We start from the raw sequence: 12783 nt of genomic DNA on the forward strand, positions 1-12783 counted from the left end.
GTGATCCTGGAATCTGCACAGAGCCCGAAGTGGCTCAAAAGCGTTTTCTGACTTTGTCTAGGGACTTAGTCACAGTCTCTGATGTTAACTCTCACTCAGCCAACCCTGATGAAAGATTCTCTGAAACACGTTGGTTCAGATTTATCAAACCTTGACAACTGGTCCTCTTTCCAATATGATGCAATCTGTATCTATAACCACATGTACTCTGTTCTTAATGTATCTTTTTGTACATATTGTTTGCATTTGATTTGTATATATCTTGTTATTTCTGTTTTTTTTGGTTATGTAATAAAAGTATATTTATTTATCTATACCCTATTGACGTTTATGGTAGTGACTTCAAAATCCCACCATAGGGGAATCCTTGGTTTCTTTTAGATTCATGGGATGTGGCACACCTTCTCAAACTACTCTCTGTCAGATTCTCTTTTTTCTATATAGTGTGGTAGTAAATACCAGTCCCCGCCCTTGTTTCTGACAGTTAGTAGTATACTGCACTTTGCACACTAACATTGAGCTTATATGCCCATATGTTTGTGAATTTTGTATATCACAATAGACTGTTTTCTCTATAGAGATCTTTTTAAGTTTATAATATATTCTCTGTTTATCGTTTTTCAAAATAATATTTTAGACCATGGCGAACTACACGGGGAGTAACTGGGACAACCTTATGTCCGGCTACTTGGATGAGTACGGTAAGAATGAGCATATTGAATCTGAAATCAACGGCTTATTCTTGAAGCTTACAAAAACCCTCGAGAAAAAGTCGTCTCTGCTCTGGCACATCAGGTCCTTTCGGGAATACATTAATGATAATATGAACCCATTGAGACTCAGGGTCCAAATTTTCCCCAATCTTGAGGGGTTGGACACTGAGTTCAAAAATGCATGGGAGAAAGTCCTACGTACATGCTCCAAAGATGTGATGGAACTTCTCATTACGGAATACCAAAAGTGGTCGAGTATCTTGGATGGTGACATACAGGCCATCTGTTTGAAACTCCAACCGCTGCAGACACATAAAACATACATGGATAGGGAATTAAAACTCAAAAAACACCTGGAGGATTTTAATAAGGACATTCTCATGAAAAAGGAGAATAAGTTCAGTAGGGACCGATGCGCCTTCGAAGAGAATAGAGCTTATAAATGGAACCAACCACAGTCTAAAAATCATAATAGATTTGGAATCGGAGGGACCATTATTCTGCCATGTCTAACTCTTCCTCGAGTGTATCTTCTGTTTTATCACAGGTTTCCTCTAAGAACAAAAAGGTACCCCGTTCCAACCAAGGTGACAACAGATCTCAGGGATCTAGGACCTATAACACCAACACAGCAGATGGTCCCCATGGTATGCCCTCGGTTTCAGGTAGGGCACCCCCAGGGGTAGGAAGCTGCACTGTTTCCGCCCCTACAGCATCTTTGGTTGGTAACATAAACTCACCTCCAGTTACGAGGTCCAGAACCACTCACCAGGGAGAGGATAGACAGGAAATGGTCCCTTTTGCAGAGACACTTTTAAACAAACTCACAAACAGAATTTAGATTGTGGTGGGGAGGAGTTGATTATTGGTGATGTGGATCGACCTGAGGGGTCCTTCAACATCGTCAATCTCTCCTCCCACATTCTAACTGACAGTGAAGCCTGCATACTCCAGAAAGGACTCGGATTCTGCCCAAATGAAAATATGGACAGGTTTGAAGTCGTCAAAGATCTAGAAATGTTTGCACGTAAACTTATGTTAAAGAATAGATCTACAGACCTAACACCCCAAGAAAATCAAGCTATTGATCAGTTGGTGTCACTCCTGGAGGAGAGCGACACGGCTGATCTTATTGACCGCATTGATTTGCCCACAGTGCTATCCCTCCCTTTGGATAACAAGGAGAGACCGGCTCAGGAGCCAAAACAAGGGTCCAAACTTAAGAAAAAGTCAGTACAGTTTCCACCTCCCAGCTCCAACCCGAACATTTCTACATTTCTGAAACTGGTCTATAGAGAGATCGACAAGATAGGTATCCGTACCCCTAAAACGACTAACATCAATATGGCAGACAGACATGCACTTAAGGAGCTTAGTGACAACAAGTCAATAGTTATCAAGCCCTCTGACAAGGGGGGCAACATTGTCCTGATGGACAATTCCCAATACATCTCTATGTGTCAAAAAATTTTAACGAACAAAAATTGGTACAAGAAAATTACGAGGGATTTGGTGAATAGATTCCACCAAGAATACTATTCATTGGTGGACTCAGCATACAATAACAAAGTCATCAACAAAACCATTTGGGAATACATCAGAGTAAAATTTCCGGTTGTACCAACTTTTTATTCATTACTGAAAATCCACAAGGACAGTCTTAACCCAACTGGGAGACCAATTATTTTAGACAGAGGGTCCATTAGTGAGAACACAAGTCATTTAATTGATGAATATCTTAAACCTCACGTCATCAGCCTATGGTCCTTTGTGAAAGACACTATATATTTCCTCAAAATTATTGAAAATCTTACAATACCAGAAAATGCATACTTGGTAACTATTGACGTAGAAGCCCTGTACAGCTCTATTCCCCATGCTGGGGGGCTCCAAGCTGTCAAGAAGGCCATTTATCAGAGACGGGATGGGGACTGGGCTTATAACGAATTTATTTTGCAGTTGCTGGAGTATATCCTATATCACAACATTTTTACCTTTGATGGCTCCCATTTCCTCCAGGTGCAGGGAGTGGCGATGGGGACTTGTTGTGCCCCATCCTACGCTAACCTGTACCTGGGGGAATGGGAGACCACATTTCTCAGTGATGAAAACTTGTCGATGTACACAAACCACTTTCTTCCGTGGTTCCGATTCATCGACAACATTTTCACCATCTGGGATGGCCCCTTAGAGCTTCTGCATTCATGTCTAGAATGTATGAACAAGAACCGTTTCAATCTCACCTTCACGATGTTATCGAGTCGTAGTGAGATTGCCTTTTTGGACATCACGGTCTCTAGGAGTCAGGATGGTAGACTTAGCAGTGGCCTCTATCGGAAGGCCACTGCTGGGAACACCATCCTACATGCCTTTAGCTTTCATCCATCGAGTCTTATCAAGTCTATACCATATAGCCAGTACCTTAGGGTGCGCAGAAATTGTACTGACGAAGCGATTTTTAAAATCGAAGCAGACAATTTACGTGAAAGACTTCTTTTGAGAGGCTACTCATGCACCTCCCTCAAAAAGGCATATAAGCGGGCCACCATGCATACCCGACATGCACTTATCTACTCACAGAAGCATAGGAATCAGGACAATCCCCTGTGGATTATCACCAAGTACTGAAATCAACACACAGAAGTCAGAAGAATTGTGTCAAAATTTTGTCACATTCTTACTATGGACCCCAACCTGAGTAGACTCCTCCCCGAGAGTCCACTCTTCACCTTCAGGAGGGCTACGTCAGTGTCCTCCAGGTTGGTGAGGAGTGAATTCAGGGGTGAGAACTTTGCTGAGCACTGCAAATATAAGGGCACTTTTATGTGTGGGGCCTGCGGGTACTGTAAATTCATGTATACCATCAAAAACCCAATTTTACCGATGGCAGTACCTTCAGGCCAAAACATTTTGCCAACTGTAAGATCAAGGGTGTGGTGTACATGCTCCGGTGTGATTGCGGATGCTTCTATGTCGGGAAGACCAAATTTGAATTCTGGCATAGGGCATACCGCCACATCCGGAGCATGCAGACATGCGACCCCGACTTGCCACTGGGTAGACATACTGCACTGGTCCATCAGGGGTTGTTTCCAAAAATCAAATTTTTGATTCTGGATTGGATACACCCCAGTCCAAGGGGGGGAGATTGGAACAAGGATCTCCTCCAGCTCGAACTGAGGTGGATTTACAACTTGCGGGCTACCAGGCCCCCTGGACTCAATGATGCAACATGCTTCAAACCATTCTTGGAGGGCTTTGACTCCGGGGGCATGGAGAAATAGGCTTACTCTCAGGATCTTTCATATATATCCATGATTGGGGTACAATTATGTCCCGGCAAAATTAGAACCTTTTACTGGAACATAGATGGGTTTCATCTTTGAGTGCTTTTTTCATGTTTGTCCCATGACTGATCTCTCCGTGTAACGACTTCACAACTGTCTCCACTGCTGTTGTTACATCTGTGCCCAATTTATATATAATCTTGGATGTACTCCTACATCATATGCATGCATTTTATGCATGCATATTATATGATTATTCCATGTATTTTTTGGATCTTCATTAATTTTTTCTCTCTCCATTTGCGGTATAGGTAGGTGCACAGACTCTTGGCATAGGTGCTGTCTTTTTTGTGTGCAGACCCGGCACGGCAAAGATGTCCCCTTCTGGGGCATCGTGGGGGGAGCTGCCAATAGGACGCTCCTCCATCCTTGGCCTGGATCAGCCACTTGGCTGTCTCCAGGGCAGGTTTGCCATGCCGGTGGGAGTGGACTGCGGCGCGCCACTCCGCGGCGCTGTGACGTTCACCGCCAATTTGCGTTCCAGCTTGGCTGGCGCGCATGCGTGGTGCGTTGTCGGGGCTGGTGCCTGCGGGGCGCAGCTCACGCTCAGGGGGCCCATTGGCAGGACCGGACTATTACACACCCCTTGCAGGCTGGCAGCCAGTCAGCGGATGGGGCTTGGTTGGGAGAGCCTTGGGCCATGTACCCCTCCTCCAGCTGATTCTTGTTGTAATCAGCTGGCGGCGTATCTTGGTGGATATAAATACATCAGCCCATTCACTCTGACCTTCAGGTTGGAGGAGGCTGTAGAATCGATGCTCTGTCTTTGGGCTGGCTAAGTAAGTTTCACTTATAACATCTTGGGCCTTTTTTATGCCTATCTCTACGTCTATCTAAGATGTTTGCTTGGCTTCCTCTCTTTATTGTTGGAAGATATCTGCCTGTATTAGATCCATCCCTGCTCTTCTTAACCAAGTTCCTTTACTATTTGTAGCTGATTTGCTGTAAGCCTGGATTTTCAGTCTCCTTCTTCCCCCCTACATGACAAGCTGTAGGCCATACCTTTGAACTCTGTCCACAGGTATGCTCCTTGTCACTGGTCCTGACATATATACTCCACCCCTTTGTATCCCTTTGGATCAGATATTATCACTTTTATTAGTTGTTACTTTTGTACCTCCACTCCTCAATTTTTTATTTTTATTTTTCACTGGGTTGTGTTCTTGTCCTCAGGTCTGGAGACGTTTGGACCCCAGCCTGCACACAAACGCCGCACCAAGTATGTGGGTGCGGTGATTTTCAGCATAACTTGGGATCCTCTCCCTTTCTCCCCGATACACCAATTATCCGCAATACCATTAAGGAGAATTACCCATTAGATAACCCTCAGTGCACACGGCCTGGGAGACTCTTGTGAAGTTGATTTTATGCTATGGATAATTATGTAGCATTGGTACTTTGGAAGTAAGTGTGGTTTCTATGCAGGTCCGTATTGTGTGGGGGGACCGTCACTAAATTTGTATGTGATGTTAATTATTTCTTTGACTTTATAATCCCTCAGATGTTAACTCTCACTCGGCGAACCCTGATGAAAGATTCTCTGAAACGCATCGGTTCAGTGAGACTTATCAAACCTTGACAATTGGTCCTCTTTCCAGGAAGATGCAATCTGTATCTATAACCACATGTACTCTGCTCTTAATGTATCTTTTTGTACATATTGTTTGCATTTGATTTGTATATATCTTGTTATTTCTGTTTTTTTTGGTTATGTAATAAAAGTATATTTTTTATCTATACCCTATTGACGTTTATGGTAGTGCCTTCAAAATCCCGCCATAGGGGAATCCTTGGTTTCTTTTAGATTCATGGGATGTGGCACACCTTCTCAAACTACTCTCTGTCAGATTCTCTTTTTTCCACGTGGAGATTTGAGCACGTTTTTATACACCACCGTTGAAGATCTTGTACAAGCATTTATTATCCATGTGCAGGACTGTTTATATGCTTAACATAATCATGTAGTTTCTTAGGATACATTGTATATATGAATTGTGTGGCACTTAGCACTTTACAGTTTGTTTGGCACATGGCACTTTTTAGAATTTGTTTCCACATATGATATATGTTTAAAGTAATTGTGGTTTAGGTTTGCTGTATCTGCTTATGCACCTTATATTTATTCATATTTATTTATATTTATTAATTTTGTGATTATATTAGTGTTGGATACGCTCTCACATATATTTGATACACAATTTTTTTGTGTCATCACATTGGCACACCTAGAACACTCTAGTACATCACTTTATATTATATTAAGGGCTCTTTCACACGGGGCGGATCAGTGATGATCCGCCCCATGAACACCCGCTTGCTTAACGGGGAACGCTCCGCCGATCCCCGCTGAGCAGGAAGATGACAGGTCCGTTGCTGCACACTGTGCAGCGACGGACCTGTCAGAGCGCCGCTCTCCCCTATGGGGGATCGGATGATGATGGACCGTAGAGTCCGTCGTCACCCGATCCGAAAAAGGATGGAAAAGTAGGGTTTTCCTCCGTTACACTTTTTTGGATCAGAGCGGGTCGGATGTCAGCGGACATGTCACCGCTGACATCTGACGCTCCATAGGGATACATGTATGTCCATTTTTCATCCAAAAACGGAAGGATGAAAAACGGACATACGGATCGTCCGTGTGAAAGAGCCCTAATACGTATTAATCTGTGATTATGTTTTATTTATTAGTGTTGAATACGCTTTCACATATATTTGATACACTATTGGTTGTGTCATCACATGAGCACACCCAGCACACTCTAGCGCATTACTTTATTTATTGATTTCTGTAATAAAAACCTTTTTTTTATTGGCCTTATATAATATTCTAATTTTCTGAGATACTGAATTCAGGGTTTTCAGCTGTAAGCCATAGTCATCATCATTAACAGAAATAAATGCTTGAAATATATCACTCCGTGTGTAAAGCATCTATGTAAAATGTATGAGTTTCACTTTTTGGATTGAATTACTGAAATAAATAAACTTTTTGATATTATTCTAATTTCACAAGATGCATCTGTATGCAAAAATTAAGACAAATATCAATGTTTTAAGATTAAATATTTTTTTACAGGCAGAAAAATTACAGTAAATATGACTTTATGAACCAACTTAATTCATACATGGAATACAAGCAGACAAAATATACATATGAGTTAGCAATTTGCATAATCAACATTCTCTATAACGATCATACTTTCTGCATATTTTAAGTTAATAGCTTTACCACTCTATGCTAGTTGTGCCAGATTAGAGTTCTTGCGTCCATGAGCCCCTGCATTCCACAGAGGACACATACCATCTGTTAACTTTCAAGGATTAAGGGTTAGCTTTTCACACAACACTATATATATATATATATATATATATATATATATATATATATATATATATATATATATATATATATATATATGCTCTAGATCTAGATATATATAAATTGTCCCTATTTGCTACTTTTCTGAGATTTGGGAGGCTTTTAATCATCTATTCAACCATGTAGACCTAAACATAATTTAGACTTAATATAAAGCTTGTTGCATACATTTTCCTTAATCTGTAATGCGTTCCATATGTGGGACACACACACACACACAAAATCAGTTCTTAATATTTTTTTTTTTCATTTTAGGATTCAGTCTGAATTTCTATTTATGTACACATTAACATTGGTTTCAAGGTGTTTGCTCTTATGCCGCGTACACACGATCGGAAATTTCTCCAGCAAAACTCCAATGAGAGATTTTTGTCAGAAAATGCGACCGTGTGTATTCTCCATTGATCTTTTGCTGGCAGAATTCCAGCCAGCAAAAGATTGAGAGCATGTTCTCTATTTTTCGGTCGGGAAAAGTTCAGAAAATGCAATCGTCTGTACAAATTCTGACGCGCAAAATTCCTAAGCATGCTCAGAAACAATTCGACGCATGCTCGGAAGCATTGAACTTCATTTTCTCGGCTCGTCGTAGTGTTGTACGTCACCGCGTTCTTGATGGTCGAAAGTTCAGAGAACTTTTGTGTGACCGTGTGTATGCAAGCCAAGCTTGAGCGGAATCCCGTCGGAAAACACTTGTGTGTACGGGCATTAGTGTTCAATTCAATTCATCGTGATCAAAACTATAGTACAATATTATGATTATTTTGCAGTCTCTAAAAAGAAGAAATGTATAAAAAAAATTAATCATTTATGCCATAGCTAATGTTGCTCCAATGTGCCTCTATTCGATTCAAGGGCAATTTGGTCAAACAAACCACAAATCGGAAACAAACCTGAATCGAAACACCATTAAAGAGGTTGTAAACCTCCACAAAAACTAAAAATAAAGAACTGCAAGACAAAGGCATAATGAGCTAGTATGCATTATATACTAGCTCATTATGAAATACTTACCTTAGAACTATGCCCTTATTATAGGCTTACCTGTAGGTACAATTAAAGAGGAAGACTTTACTTCCTCTTTAAAGTCAATGGTAACTGAATACAGGTGGGTTGTACATGCTGCAATTTAGCTGTTGGTAATTTAAACTTACAGCCCAGAATCTTGGGTGACGCCATTGACCAAATCTGGCCAATTACTTTATCTAAGATTTCTAGCTGTAAATGTTATGATACGGGAATAATTGCTGCCCTTACGTTCCCAGGCTTCATGCCTGGATAGGGGTCTGGCTGGAATATTAAAGCATATTTAAACCCAAAAGCAAACATTTATTTTCTTTCAGTTTACCAATTCTTAGAAGTGATGACTGCATTAGTTTGCTTTTTTAGGCTTTCTTTCTTCTATCTTCACCTGGTGATATGGCCAGTAAGTATTTTGTTTTTCTAAAGAACAAGCTTTCTTCTTAATGTATCAGTTTACAGAGATGAGAAAAACCTATTTAACACTGACAGGGGTGCTCACAATGATCAGCTTTTATTTATTCACGTGTACCACCCTCTACCTTAGGTAGGTGCTAGAGTAGTGAGTTTGTTTTGCACTGTCAGGGCAGGTAAATTTAGGCAGGCCTATGCTGTGAGCTAGGCCTGTTTGTTTTTGATCTGGGGGCAGGGAAGTGGTTTAGTGTAGCAGCAGGTGACTGACATGTGCTTCCGCTCTTTGGCGCCTCCTCTGTGACATGGGATGTATGTCACAGAGTGTATGGGGTTTATGTGGGAGCCCAGACCAATCCCCAGCTAGGATTGGCAGGGGGCAGGCCTCCTATATATACCCATGGTCAGCCTGCTGTGGGAGGAGTTGTCGGGTAGAAAAACTGAATGATGTGGTCTGAGGGAACCCCCTTTCTGGGGGGGGGTGAACTCAGCCCTGTAGCTTAGGAGCTGGGAGGGAGCCTCTCTTTAGAGAGAGTTGGGAGCACAGAACTGGAACTGGACAGTAAGGAAGCAAGTGATCTCAAGTAATGTGCTGGAGGAGATGTGAAGTACTGTACCAGAGACTTTAGATTCAACTACATTTATTTTCATTACTAAAGATGCATTACCTGGGCATCCCATGTCCCTTTTCCCCATCCAAGTTTAATCCCCTAATAAAAACAACAAAAACAAGCAAGAGACTGTTCATTGACTGGAAAAGTGTGCATAAAATGGATGTCTGACCAGCAGGGTGATGTGTGGATGCTAGAACACGCAGCGAGCCCACGGGGGCACCGCTACACATGTAAAACTTTTATTCTTAAAGGAGAAAAAAAACTATGTGCTGTAACTGATTATAAAGTGTGAGCTGGAGTTTGGCTTCAATTTGTGACTGTATTTAAGCTCTTGCTCCTTTTCAGGTGACAAGGTTCACATCATTTTTAAAGCTTGTTTGGCTGTACTTCTCCTGGGGATCACAGGAGTGCAGCTCGTTCTGCACTCCTGTGACCCGTTTTCATGGGTTTTCATGGGCTAAAGCCCACTGTCGGCTGACATCACAGAGCCAGGCTCGGGAAAGATCACGATGATATGGTCGGGATCCACTCCCATGTGTGGACCGAAACCCGGCTCAGCTTCTCAGCGAGCCGCTGAGGGCCTGAGCCGGCCCCTCCTGCCTCCCTTCACACCGCAGCACCCCAGTGAGTGCGGGGGGCAGAGCAGAGAGTCGGTGACAGAGCTGTGGGAACCGAGCGATCAGCGGTATTTGCTCACCCGTTTTTCAGTGTTAGAGCCTGCAGGGGACAGATGTAGCATCAGACCAATGCTGCATCCACCTAGGTAAGTATGATACTACAAAAAAAACTGATTTCTTTACTTCTCTTTTAAGTTGTGAGTTTAGATTAGATAGAAACAGAGCTTAACAGAGCTCTTCTATGCCTAGGCTAATAAAAAAGCAGATGCTAGGACAATATATGTTTTGTATCATCAGCGATCATGTAAGGGTCAAACAGAGAAACACAATGGTCATCTACCCCTAGGCCATCCCTGTTTGTCAACACAGGCACATCTGCTATGCTTAAGATGCCTACGCGGTGTTCATTTACATTACACGTATGGAGTTGAATGTAGACTAAAGCAGAAAGATCACACATTTCCATGGACTAAAGGTACACAAATTATATATACCATATATATATATATATATATATATATATATATATATATATATATATATATATATTAATTCTATCATATTTTTTATGTATCTTTATTATGGCTATTTTTGTCCATAAGGGGAAAGCAAACATGTACTTGATTGACACATGATTGGATGTAGGTACATGGTGAAGTCAGATGGCTGCTGTCATGGCTCTTAGCAACATTTTTGTCATTTTTTATTTTTCTAATATATTCAGTGGTGTCATTGTTCTGATTTCTTTACTCATCCTTCAAACTGGGTTTGTTTTTAGATGTTCATGTTAGGTGTTCATGGCACACACACCCGCTCTCTCAAGCACACACAATTATTTAGATATTTTGATTTGCTATGACACTAAATCAGCTTCACATTTGTAAAGGGTTAATCCAGTCCTCATTTTTTAAAGTGTCAACTAAGAGGATTTGCATTTATCTTGTTAGTAACGCTGGTCCAGATGCAGCTATATGTTGACTAACAAATGAGGTAACCACGGTAAACCATGATTTGTAGATTATTTTATAGCTCAAAAGGCTGAGTTGGTCTGTTGAATAATAGTGATTCTCTCCAGTATAGTGATTCTCTCCAGTCAATGGGTTTTGATTTACCAAAGTCGAGCTCACATTGCAAGCAAGTGTAATCAGTGATCGCTCTCTCTTGCCAGCAAAATTATGCTCATTTGTTTGTGCATCCCCCCACTCATGCATTGCCATTTATATAACCAAACATGGCCTTGTTCGTCAATGTCTAGGATGTCGTTTATTGTGGTTTATTTGGAAAATTTCCCATCAAAATGTTATTTCAATAGAAATTGTAATATGTTAAAATTATATATATATATATATATATATATATATATATATATATATATATGAGTATATATATATATATATATATATATATATATATATATATATATATATTTATATGAGTATATATATATATATATATATATATATATATATATATATATATATATATATATATATATATATATGTATATATATAATATTTATTTGAATGACAACTGCCTCTTATGAAGTGGATTGAGAAAATCTTTTTAAAACTGGGCATATATACAACTATATAGTTTAATTTTATTTATTTTGTAATGCTGAATATATATGTTGTGCCAAGTGGTATTATCCTTTTCTGTTTTACCAAGATTGATAGCACAGACAGGATATTTGTGTTCATGCATAACAGGATGAAGGTATTCTATTTTTAGGAAACTAAATGTACAGTTAAATAAAATACAGTTAAGCAACTATTGTGATTGTTTTTTTTTTAAATTATATTTTCCTAAAATATTTATAATTCTTAGGGCTACATCATAAAATTGGTCTTGTTACCATAGTAATGTAATTAGATTTCTGTATTAATAGACATTTTTCCTTCAGGCAGAAAGCATAGCTATCCTACAATACTTCAATAGCGCCATCTAGTGTTACAGTTAACACTTTAATACGCGCCTTTTATCTTCTGTTTAAGGGTGTGATGTGAAATGCTGGAATTTGCTGACAGAATACACTAACATCAAGTAGTGTGTGTATGTGCTTTTATATATAGATATGTATCGATAGATATAGATCTGTATGTATGTATATATATATATATATATATATATATATATATACATATTTTTTTTTTTTAATTGTGTATAATAATATATACAGCGTATATATATATATATATATATATATATATATATATATATATATATATATATATATATATATATATATATATATATACATCACTATGTGCTTTTATGTGTAATTTTGAAAACTCAATTCCTGTGCAAATGGATGTGAACCACAGTACTACACAGAGCTGTGTTTTAACCACACACAAGCAAAGGCTTGATGTCCCAGGGGAACAGCCTGTATTTGCCTTGCGGTGGAACAAGCAGGCATCCTGACTCCATTTATTCACATTGTTCAAGTGCTTATGAAAGCTTCTGAACAAGCTGATCTGTAAATGATTGAAATGACAATTCTCTGGAGCTCTCGGTACAAATTACTATTTCAGGCTCCTTGCTTCATAAACACAGAATCCTAAGAACAGTACCACCCAAAAAAAAAAAAAACAATGTTGTTTTTTTTCTTAATATTTGTGCATGATTTCAAGGACTCTGTGCTGTCTTTCAACATTGATGCATAATAAATATGTGCATTACAT

Source organism: Aquarana catesbeiana, linkage group LG03, assembly GCF_042186555.1.
Source record: "Aquarana catesbeiana isolate 2022-GZ linkage group LG03, ASM4218655v1, whole genome shotgun sequence".
Taxonomy (NCBI): Eukaryota; Metazoa; Chordata; class Amphibia; order Anura; family Ranidae; genus Aquarana; species Aquarana catesbeiana.